This window comes from Argiope bruennichi, chromosome 9 (assembly GCF_947563725.1).
Source record: "Argiope bruennichi chromosome 9, qqArgBrue1.1, whole genome shotgun sequence".
In the NCBI taxonomy this organism is placed as follows: Eukaryota; Metazoa; Arthropoda; class Arachnida; order Araneae; family Araneidae; genus Argiope; species Argiope bruennichi.
Window position 1 is genome coordinate 106,516,735 of NC_079159.1, and position 12,368 is coordinate 106,529,102.

A 12,368-nucleotide genomic window follows, 5' to 3' on the forward strand; every position below is an offset into this window, starting at 1 on the left:
GATTGATAAAGATATAAAAGAAATTGCACAAGACAATCATTTATGCCCTATGTCAGTACTTCAGTCTGGCGACATTGCATCTTTAATTTCAAAATCCAAGAAAGATATTTTGGATGTTGAATCCAGTGTGAAAAATTATTTTTCATTAGATGCCTGCATTGATGGACTCAAACTGATTTTGAAATGTTTATTTGATATTGATTTGGAACTTGTAGAAGACCATGACATAGTCATAGAAGAACTGTGGCATGATGATGTTAAAAAATTTTGTATTCAAGAAGGGAATGAAATTCTCGGTTACATATATTTGGATGTTTATGCACGACGTAATAAAAAACCTTCTGGAATTTATTTGATTCAGTTTGGCAGGATGTTTGAAAATGTCATTTACCAAAGACCAGTCTTGGTTGTTACATCATCCCTTTCAAAGCCATCCAATTCTAAACCTACATTATTAAATATACTCCATGTCGATACTTTCTTTCATAAAATGGGCAAAGCCATTCATTGCATTTTGGGTCAAAATAAGTTTCGAATGATTTCTGGAACTAGATGTTCCGATGATCTGTATCATATTCCAGGTACTCTTATGGAATATTTTGCTTCAGATGCTAGAGTATTGCAGAAATTTGCTAAGCATTATGAAACCAAAGAAGTCATACCTGATGATCTTATTGAGAAACTTGTAAAGTATAAGAAGAAGTTTTCTGCTTATAAGACTCAAATTAAGATATTTAATGCTGCATTTGACCAGGTATGCCATAGCCAACAATTTCTGTATTTCTCTGTATCTGAAATATTTAATACAACATGGAGGATGCATTTTGGTTCATATAGCAAGCCTAGTAAGGATGCAGAGTATAAATTTCAACCCATAAATCAATTTCTTCGTGAACAGAGGGCATTTGCTTATTCTCGTCTGTTGTCAAAAGCCATAACATCAATGATTTGGTCTAAATATTTTAAGGATGATCCTTTCAACCAGATTGCTGGTAACCAATTCAGAAATGAGTTTTTGGTTCCAACTGCTGTGAAGCCTCCTCGAGACTTGGTAGAGGATTATCTACAAGTGAAGTTAACTCCTGACTGCTTAACAAAGGCTTTTTTTGAATAATTTTAAAGACCAATATAATTTTAATGAAAACTGAATGATGAATCATCAGCATTTAACGTTTTAAAATGTTCATTGCTTATTTTCTTTTGATGTATTATTTTAAAATTAATTCTTATGCATTATTTTGATTGCAAACAAACAATAGTTTGATGGATACGTACTGATATATAGCATGCTTTTTTCTGAAATTTTTTCTTGGAATACAAAATATGCAAAATAAGTTTGATTTCAAAATATATAATTTAAGTTTGATTTCAGATATAAAAAGCTTATTGAAACATTTTCAAGCATGTTATTTAAATACAATTACTGATTTTATTTATGGATTAAAATTCATATGAAAATATTTTAGCAAATGTTGCATTTGTTCTTTTATGCAATGAATTTACAAAATTTCAAATTTGGCTTTCAATGTAATCTTTAATGTTGTGCTATTATCTTATAGAACAGTGTAAAAATATTTTATTTTCACCCCCAAAAAATCTGAGGTACGATCCTTTAAAATATTCATGTTTCATTATATTTTATTAATATAAAAATTGCTATTTGTTTGCTGTATTTTATGATAAAGTGCATTGGGTGTCTTTTGATAACGTTTGAGGGGAAAAAAATGAAAAACTGCATAGATTATATTTCTGTTACAAAATCACTATTACAAGAATCAGCCTTGAACAGTGAATGTGTATTCAAAAATATTATTATTAATATTTTGCATCTTAATTAATTATTATTGAAAATCTTTTCTGCTGAATAATAGTTATAAGAGTAATAGAAAGTTAATTTTATGCAATATTTATAGAATTATCATCTGTCAATATGTGCTTTTTGAAAAAAGTTGTTTTATGATGTCTCTAGATTATATAAGCTCATTCTGAATATAATTTCTAATATAACTTCAGCTGACTTGTAGCAGATGCTCTTGATTTGCAATTGTGGTAATTCTGTATTTATTAATATTGCATTATATTGTGGCATTTCTCTGTTCAATTTTAATTTCATCATTTTTAAGCTTAATTCTTAATAATTAATTAGTAAATTAAAAAATGGCAATTTTTAAAATTTGATATAAAGAAATTTTAATGATGCAATAACTAATTTAATAACTGATTTTTATTTTAAATCTAAATTTTTAATTCTTTTTCTTCTATTTTTGCTTTTATTTATAGAGATTAACTCTAATGTGGATGAATGATAAGAAAATGATATGTGAGATTTAAGATAAATGTAGGGAAATTATTACATTTTATTAAAAAAAAATCTTAAAATACAATATATTTTTGTAAATTTTATTATAAATTATCTATCTTTTTTACTTATTTTCAAATTTTGTTCTTGCCAAACATTTCCCTATCTCCTAATCATGTGCTTGTAATTAAATTGTGCATTACTATTGTGTGTGATCAACTAAAGGTAATGATAACCAAAGAAGACTGTAAATCTTCAATTTCTTTCTTTCTTTCTTTCTTTCTTTTTTTTTTTTTTTTTTAAATTTTATTGAAGAACTTTGAGAATTTCTACCCAGAATTACAGTATACTATTTTCTCCTGCATTTCCCCATGAGAAGTGCCAAAAGGAAAATTGCAGTTATTGGTGATGAATTATAATATTATATGCTGAATATAATAAACTAGTAATTAAATATCTGCATTGACTTTTTTTTTTTTAAAGAATATTTTCATTTTTGGGAAAACAAATCTTAAGTGTAATTGAAGAATTAAACAAGTCTTTCAAAATTTGGACAGTGTTTTCAGTTAAAGATTTAAGTTTTGGTTATGGGACTGTCGAGTAATGTGGTTATTTTTTTGTATATTAAAGATACTTAGCTGGGAATATTCTAAATTCCTTTTAGTTGATTGATTGTATTTTAACATTTATATTTTTAAGTTTTTTCTTCTTTTCTACATATGCCATTAAATCAAATTTATAAAACATGATTTTTTTAAAAGCTTAAATATTGTCAACTTAATGCTCTGTAACATTTATGTATAAAATCCTTTTTCTTTTTTTTTTTTTTCAGATTATAACAATTTTATCTGTTTTAGAAGTATTTTTACTATTTCTGTTTTCCATTATTTCATTTTATTTAATTATAAATGGGAAAAGAGTTATAACTTTTTGATATTGCATAGTTCATCAATTTTCAAATGCATAATTTATATGTTCTGAAGGGTTCAATTTTTTAATGCATCATTATTTCAAATAAAACTGGATTTGATATATGAAAAGATGTGCATCATTCTAAATACAGAATGCTGTATAACACTGCATAATTATTAAATTTAAAACATGTAATATTTTGCATTAAAAACCACTTAAAAAATTTTTTTTTCACTCTTGAATAGATTGTTTTTCACTTATTCTAATCTTTATTTCTTTGTATTGTATTATAAAAGTTATTTTTTATATTTTTTTCTCTAATTTATTTTTCTCTAAGATTTAACTAATTTTATTGATTATTGTAATTGTAAATCAAAATCATTTACTTTTTCTAAAATTATATTCCTGCATCATTTTTTGTATATATTGGGTTTAATAAATTTATTGTTTCATAGATATGTTTTAATTATTATTATTGGTTTTCTGATTTTAATCAATTGATCTGATCTTAAATATTTTAATTGTCGTCTTCTTTTCTGTGGGTTATATTAACATTCCTTTACTAGACTATTTTTTAAATTTCTCATCCAGATCGAGCATTTGAAATGTGTCAACAATACCTTTTCAGCATAATTGTAGGGAATAACCGAGATTCAATTTCTCTATTTCCTGATACAAAAAGATGTATGATTCAGCTGCCAGTCATAAATATCCCATATGTCACATAAAAGACTTTAATTTCTGTTAGTTCAGGTAGTATTTTTTTTTTTTTTTCTTTTCTCATTCATGAAATATTTTTTAAGGTTTAAAACAAGTAAGAAAACTTCAGCATTAAAGTAAATAATTGTTCTAAAAAATATTTGTAAACAGGTTTTGTATAAAGTTTATCTGATTATTTATCTAAATATATCTTTACCAAAATTTTTAATTTTAAAATATATCTTATTCTGTTTTAATTTTCTTTATTTAAATGAACGAATAAGCAATGGTTTGTATTTTTTATTCTGAAAATTGTTGCTAAAGACAACAGAAAATTAGAGGCTATTGGAGTACTATGGTTTGATGTGACCTTTTATACATTGGAAAAGTATCATAAAGTTATTCATTATCTGATATTTGCAAATAACATTCTTAGTCGTTGTTTTATCATTTCAAAACTTATTGATATTTTGTTGAATTGAATTAAAATTCTAATTATTATTTCTAAATTATATTGCTTATTTCCAAATTAGAATTTTTCCTGTATATATCCTGTTATACTGTAATCCTGTTATAATGTATCTGTTATATCAGATATTCTGTTATACTGTAATATAATTAATAATAATTTACTTTGATAAATGTTATGGGTCTATTTAAATTTATCAAAAGTAATGAGTAACATGGGGCATTTTGATAATTTTTGTTTCTTGAATATTTATTTTTACAAACATTATATTTTATTTGTTGGAATTTGACAAATAATCTGTTAAGTGAAACAACTCTTATCTGGCATTTAACTTTCTTATGGATATATGAAAATTTTCATGTTGGGAATTTAGTTTCCTTATCTAAAAAGATAGTTTGCATAGGAATATTTTAAACTTTACTCATTGTGATTGCAAAGATATGCCACAATTTCATTTAGACGGAAACATTTTTTTTTAATTTTAAATGTCTGTATCAGTAAGAAAGTAATTAAATAAAAAGTACATGCTTTGTAATTAAAAAATATATATATCCCTGGAAATGTTTTCTTCTTTTGTTTTATCTCGTTAATTAAGGAAAATATCTATCTGTATATCTTGATACTCTACTGAAAGACTACTACACCAGTGCTATAAAATTTGGCACAAATGTGTTTTAGAAAGTAAGAATATATATACCTTCTCATCATAATGCAACTGAAATGTAATAAGTTCCAAATAACTTATTTACTAATACTTTAAAAATCAACATTTGCATGACAATATGAAATAAGAGTGTTATTGACATGTTTTATTTCCAGTGTTTCTCCCTTCTAATTGTTATAAATATATGAAACATATATAAATGTTACATATATAATGACATAAAAGTATTGTATAAAGATACAGTTGACTCTCTAATATGATACATGTGAGACTGCAACCTGTCTGATTACATAGAGTGTCCAGACTGTATAGAAGCATACAGGCACTACTGAGTTATAGAATAATGCATTTTTCTATGTGCTGGGAACAAGCTAGCATTAAGGAGTTGAATAGGAAAATTTAAACAGATAAATTGTATCTATCAACAAGGAGGAAGGTTTCAAGTTTTAATAGGAAAGACTGACTTATTATTAAGCACTGTCTTCCTACAGTTAACAGGAGTGTTGGAGTATAAAGAATGATAGACTGGAGAAAGTCTGCTATAATTTCTTTTTCTTCAAATGTGTTTCAATGTAATTGTGTGTATGTGCATTTGTGCATGCAGTAATTTTTAACAATTTTCTATTCTTGAAAAGATAAATGTGCAAGCAAGGACTGTGTTCCTGCAGTTAATAGGAGTGTCAGAGTATAAAGTGACAGACTGGAGAAAGTCTGCTGTAATTTCTGTTTCTTCAAATGTGTTTCAATGAATTCATGTGTATATGTACATTTATGCATGCAGTACTTTTCGACAATTTTCAATTCTTGAAAAGATAAATATGTAAGCAAAGACTGTGTTCCTACAGTTAATAGGAGTGTCAGAGTATAAAGTGACAGACTGGAGAAAGTCTGCTGTAATTTCTGTTTCTTCAAATGTGTTTCAATGAATTCATATGTATATGTACATTTATGCATGCAGTACTTTTCGACAATTTTCAATTCTTGAATAGATAAATATGTAAGCAAAGACTGTGTTCCTACAGTTAACAGGAGTGTCAGAGTATAAAGTGACAGATTGGAGAAAGTCTGCTGTAATTTCTGTTTCTTCAAATGTGTTTCAATAAATTCATGTGTATATGTGCATTTATGCATGCAGTACTTTTTAATAATTTTCAATTCTTGAAAAGATAAACGTGCAAGCAAACACTGTGTTTCAATGTATTCATGTGTATATGTGCATTTATGCATGCAGTACTTTTTAACATTTTTCAATTCTTGAAAAGATAAATGTTACTATGATGTGTCATTAACTTGTGATGTTTTATAATGTAAAATAACTAACATTTTTTAAAAGATGTTTGCAATGATATTTTGTCTCTTTTGATAATTTTTTTAAAAAGTTCCTAAAATATCTTTTATTGAGAAGATAAGAGATAAGCAAAGAATAAAATTCAAATGCTTGGAAATTAAAACATAAGTCAGTTAAAATATGTAATGATGAATTATTGTGTGATAAACATATAAATTCAGCAAATTCAATTCATCAATTAGTTGGAACTACTTTTTTCTATTTTCAAGTACTTATTCTCGATTGACGCTGTTTTCTGTATTTATAATGCAAGCTATAGAAAATGGATCATTTGTCATTGATTAAAAATTGAAGTTTTTTTTTTTATTTAAACTTCAGGAGGACTATGGTCTGATTAAAAGAAATTTCAGTTTATGAATATAATATAATACAATATGATTAATCGGTAGAAAAAATGTTAGGTTTCTTAGAGTTTCTTTTTAAACTTATTAACTGTATTTGGTAAAAAATCACAACAACACTTTGTCCCTTGAAAAAACTGCTTTTATTTTTAATCGTTTTGACAAATCTGAAATCTTCTCTCTGTTGTTTCTTTATTAATTACTTAGCTAAAAAAAATTATGGGTTATATTTCTTGAAAAAAAAATAGATATTGGTATCTTTATTTATATCTTAAAATATTTTCAATAGATGTTAGACAGAAATTAATTTTGTGCATTTTATTATTTTTTATGTTAATGTCGATATTATGCTAGATTGTAGAACACCCGCCCCATTAAAAAAATGTCTGCAATTTCAATAATAACTGGTATATTATATTCGTGTTCGTAATGTGTTTAATGTTTGTTCCGAATTCTTATGTCTTTGTATTCGTGTTTACTTGTGCTTTACTATATCAATGATCTTCAATGGATAATGTCTATTTAATGTGAAAAAAAGTGTCTGGTGAAATAAGAATGTGTTGTTATTTGCTGTTTGCTATGTGTTGAGCTTACCTTTGTTGCAAATATTGTACATCGTAGTTACAGTCATAATAACAAGCTGTTTAATTAGCTGAGAAATTGTTTTATGGACTGTATTTCTTAAAAAAAAAAATATTTTTTGGTATCTTTATTTATATTTTAACATATCATCAGTAGATGCTAAAGGCTGAAGTTAATTATGTGTCTGTATTCGTGTTAATTGTACTTTACTTGCCTCATTGATAATCTTCAATGGAAAAAAATGTTGACTTAATGTGATTTAATGTTTATTTATTGTGAAAATTACTTTATTTACATCATCTTCAATGGGGAAAGTGTTGACTTAATGTGGAAAAAAAAAAAAAGTGTTAGTTGACAACTAAGAAAATTTTGTGAATTGTTGTTTGCTATTTTTTGAGTTTAACTTTGTTGCAAATGTTATACACTGTCGTCGTAGTCATAATAGCTGGTTAATTAGCTGGCTGAAAAATTATTTCATGGACTATATTTCTTCAAAAAATATATTGGTATCTTTATTTATAACTTCATCATTATTTTTTTATATGAATGTCAATATCAATCTGGACTGTAGAACATCCCCTGCCTGGCATAAAAAAAATGGCTGCATTTATGTGTTTCTATATTCTTATTCATGATTCAGTTAATGTTTGTTGCAAATTCTTATATGTCTTTGTATTCGTGTTTAAGTAATTCTTTACTTGCATCATTGATAATCTTCAGTGGGAAAAAATGTTGATTTCATGTGTACTTAATGTGAAAATTTATTTATTTACATCAATAATCATCTTCAATGGAAAAAGTGTTGACTTAATGTGACTCAATGTATACTTGATGTGAAAATAAAAAAAAAAAGTGTTTTGGTTTACAACCAAAAAAACGTTGTTAATTGTTATTTGCTGTTTATTTTAGTTTGTTGCAAATATAATCCACCCTAGTTACAATCATAAGTTAGGATTTCTACTATTGCACGAGTTGTATTAATTGAATTAGTTCTAATTATAAAAGTGTGAACATACATTTACTGATTATTTTTTGAAATTTTAAACAGTTAAAAAAAAGACCACATGTCGGGAAGAATATATTAATTTTATCATTTTTGCTACCTTTTGTATTTATCTTCGAAATAAGTCCATGTTCTTTTAAAAGTTTTCCCATCCACATAAATATAGGTTTTATTTCTTTAGCCTGTATTAGCACTCAAGTTTGATATCCTTCATTTTTCATTAAAGTAGAGCCCGTTCCCTACTGCATATTTAAGGATGGTAAAAGGAGATGTTTATTTATTAGTTATTTTTGTTTTGTTTTAATGTTTCCTGGAAGAGCAAAATGAATGAAATGGAGAATTCTTGTAACAGTAGTTTTTATTTTCATAGTTAACAAGAAACCGACAACAGTTGGTTAACTCTTCTCAGTAAACATTTGCAAGGTTAAACATAAAAATTAAAATGATGCTTGCAGTATGATAGTAAGAAAAATCTTTGGGAAGGTATGGACCCAAAACCATCGGTTTGAAACAGTTGTTAGATATACAATACATTGAAAGGCTGGTTTTGTTGCTCTCTGATAGAAAGCATTGTTGGGGTGGCCAAAATTGACTTGTCCGAGACGGTGCATTGGAGAAAACTAAATAATGCGAGAAGCACTCTTTTTAGGAATGTTCCACAAACTACTTTACCTTTTAAAAAGTAAACATTTTAAATTACTTATGTATAATTCTGACATGTTTTTATAATAGAACTGCTTTTAGTTAACATGACAGGCTATTGTCTAGAAAAGGGGGTTCTCAAACTATGAAACATAACGACCAAATTTCCGGTTCCTTTATTCAGAAACTGAATTACCCTTTCTTCGTTACTTTTTTGCAATCAAATCTGTAACTAACACCCTTCATCGATTTTTTTTTAATTTAAAAAAACAAAAGAGCAGTTTGCTTTTTTTTTCTGGAAGTATTATAGATTGAAAAGGAATTTTTAGTAAGAAAAAGAACCTTTATTATTGAATATAATAAATTTTAAACCAATGATTACGTACTGTTTAGAAATTAATGTGTACACAATTTGAACTAAATATTTATTGTGAAAAGTAGATTTTAATGAACTGGGTAGGATTTGTCCTTTCAGGAGACTAAAGTCGTTTGAAAAAAGTCGTGGAAAGGTATGTATATATTCATTCAAGAGTCTCTCGCAGTTTGCACTCACAGTTTCAGAACTTCAATATAGAGTTTTGTTTGATAAAATATCTGGCGTTGTTAATGAGACCACTTTAATAAGAAGAGCTGAAGATGATTAATCCATCTGAGTGAAATCATTTTTCGCCATTTCAAACAAAACTGCAGTGCTTTGGGCTATTTTCATACCCAGGTAGGACATCCTGTTGCACAATATTATACATTATTGTGCGATGTTATATTATGTAATTTAAAATGTAACAATACTATACAATATTGTACAATATATATGTGCTACTAGGGTATTCATACACCTGGCTGTGGTATAAATTGAAGTATTAGTAGTATAAATAATTTTGTAGCAAACCATAAGAATCTTAGCATGTTGAATGCTGTTATTTAAAAATGATGCAAATAGAGCCTAAAGCATTAGTAATTATAACATAAGAGATTATACATGTTTGCTTTTATTTGCAAAAGAGTAAAAGTAATATACCAAAAGTAAAAGATCTTTAATCTTAGCATTTGATTGGATTTTTTTTAAAGGGGATGGGGCGAGGGCATTTATATAAAAATAACAAAAATAGAATACTTGTAATGCATTTTATGCTGGTTTTAAAATTAATTCAAACTATGTTTTTTAATTCCCAGATATACAAATAATTGGCTAGTGTAGTGGTAAGGAAATTTTCCCGCCCTCTAATAAAGTATATAAGCTTAGGAATTTTCTCGTAATACTCTTAGGGAAAAAAAAAAAAATGGATTGATTATGCATAGTTATGAAGTGATTCAAATCAAAGTGGAAAATTTGTAATTAGTTTCTTTTTAATCAATGTTGAGGAATTGAATAGCAGCATAAATTTTAAAAAATGTAACGATTACGTCATTTTCTATGCAGTTCGATTTTCGACTATTTATAGTTTGAAATAAGAATCTTTTGATTAGTAACTGCAAAGTAAGCAATTCTTTTTGAGATGAAAGAGAATGTTCTGTTATCCAAACCAATAATCTAAATTCTTCCTTTCTTTTTTTTAAATGCGTGCTTTCAAAACTATATACGTAGGATTATCAGCCGTAATGAGTCCATATAAAGAAAGTGGCAACAAGTAAAAATGACCTAACCGTTTACAAAATTGCTGTAAAATTATTATTTGAAACCGAGTATACATTGCTTATTTGCATGGATGCGTAAATTTCGGGTAGCTCTTTATTCCCATTATGAAATCCGTAATTCTTTTTTGTTTGTTTGTTTGATTTAATTTCAAACAGAAGGCTTGAAATTATTCAAATTTTTCAGTTTTTGTAAGTTTACCTACGTATAAACTAATGACCAATTGCTTGCGAAGGTGTACCTTGGTAGCCAGGGCCGCCGCGTGGGGATGGCAAAATTGACACCGCACAAGGGCGCCTGGGCCAGGGGGACGCCAAAATTTATAGTACTTATAGTTTTTTAATTTAATGTTACTTTAAATAAAGTTGTTAATTATACGCTTGCAATTGTGCATGTTTTATATTTTCTAAGCAATAAAATGAGATTTTATTTTATATTTTAATATTATTTTATTTTTGTTTCCCTTTCTGTGGGTTGTTTTCTTTTGTGTAAAACAAAATTTGATTGCCAATACGAACAATAAAAACTCTTTCCGTGTGGAGTTCGCGCTACCACACGGAACGTGTTAAAATCTAAGAATGTGTAACATGTAACAACAGGAATTGGGAATGTTTTGTATCGGCATATATTTATTCTTTATGTGCTGTGAAGCTGTTGCGGCTCAACGTCGTTGTTTAGTTTGCTTTCTTTTTATGATGGTGACGGCGCCACCGTGAGTGTGCCCTTGAATTAACAGGGAATATCTTTATTTTTAATCATATGCGTAGTCGCTGCTCATAAAGTGCGTACATTCTGTGAATTGCTTTGGATGCAAAGTAGTGTGATTAATTGTTTTCAAATCGTTTTTTGTTTATAATTGCTAAAAAAAATAGGATTATTATTTAGAGGTAAATGAACAATATAAATATATTATTAGTATTACTTTCATAGCAGTAAAAATTCATAAAAAGAAACAATTCATTAAGAAAAACTTTTATCTTTGAAATTAACAAAATAATTCAAAAAGCAACTTTTTATTTATCTCTATAAAACCCAGATAAATCTTACCCTTAATTGGGCAGAATTTGATTTATCTATTTCTGATATACAATTACAATTTCCAAATAATCGAAAAAAAATTCTAAAAAAATTACTAATAATTATAGCTTTTTTTCATTAAAAGTTTATAATGTACCTGAGATATTTTCAATATTTCAATTCTTATAACAAATGCTTTTTAGTAATTTGTATTAATATTGGTTTAATTTACTTAAATATTTTGAATCAGCAGAAAGAAGAAAAAATTTCACATTAAATTCTCAGAAATAAATTTTCCCGCAAAAAAAAAAAAAAAAAAAAAAAAAAAAAAAAAAAAAAATGTTTCTAAAATTTTAGTTAAATTAGTTTTGTTATCTGAATCTTTATTTAGTAGCAAAGGACATAAATGGGCTTTCAACATTCAAATAGTATATTGAGAGAAAATCATATGATTCAGCACATATAATTTGCAGCAGTGCAACAGAACCCCATAAAGGGGTGCCAAATTTCCATTTGAACAAGGGCGCCTAATACCCACGCGGCAGCCCTGTTGGTAGCACAACCTGTTGCACAATATTATGCGATATTATATTTTATTATTCAATATTTAATAATATTATACAATATTGTCTAATATATGTGTACTATTTAGAGTAAGCTGTTAAATTTGTAGCATCAATTCAACCGATAACGATAAAATTAAGTATTGTGTGATGGTACGAATTTTCGTAAAATTATTTATCCAGTGAAAGCCCCCAT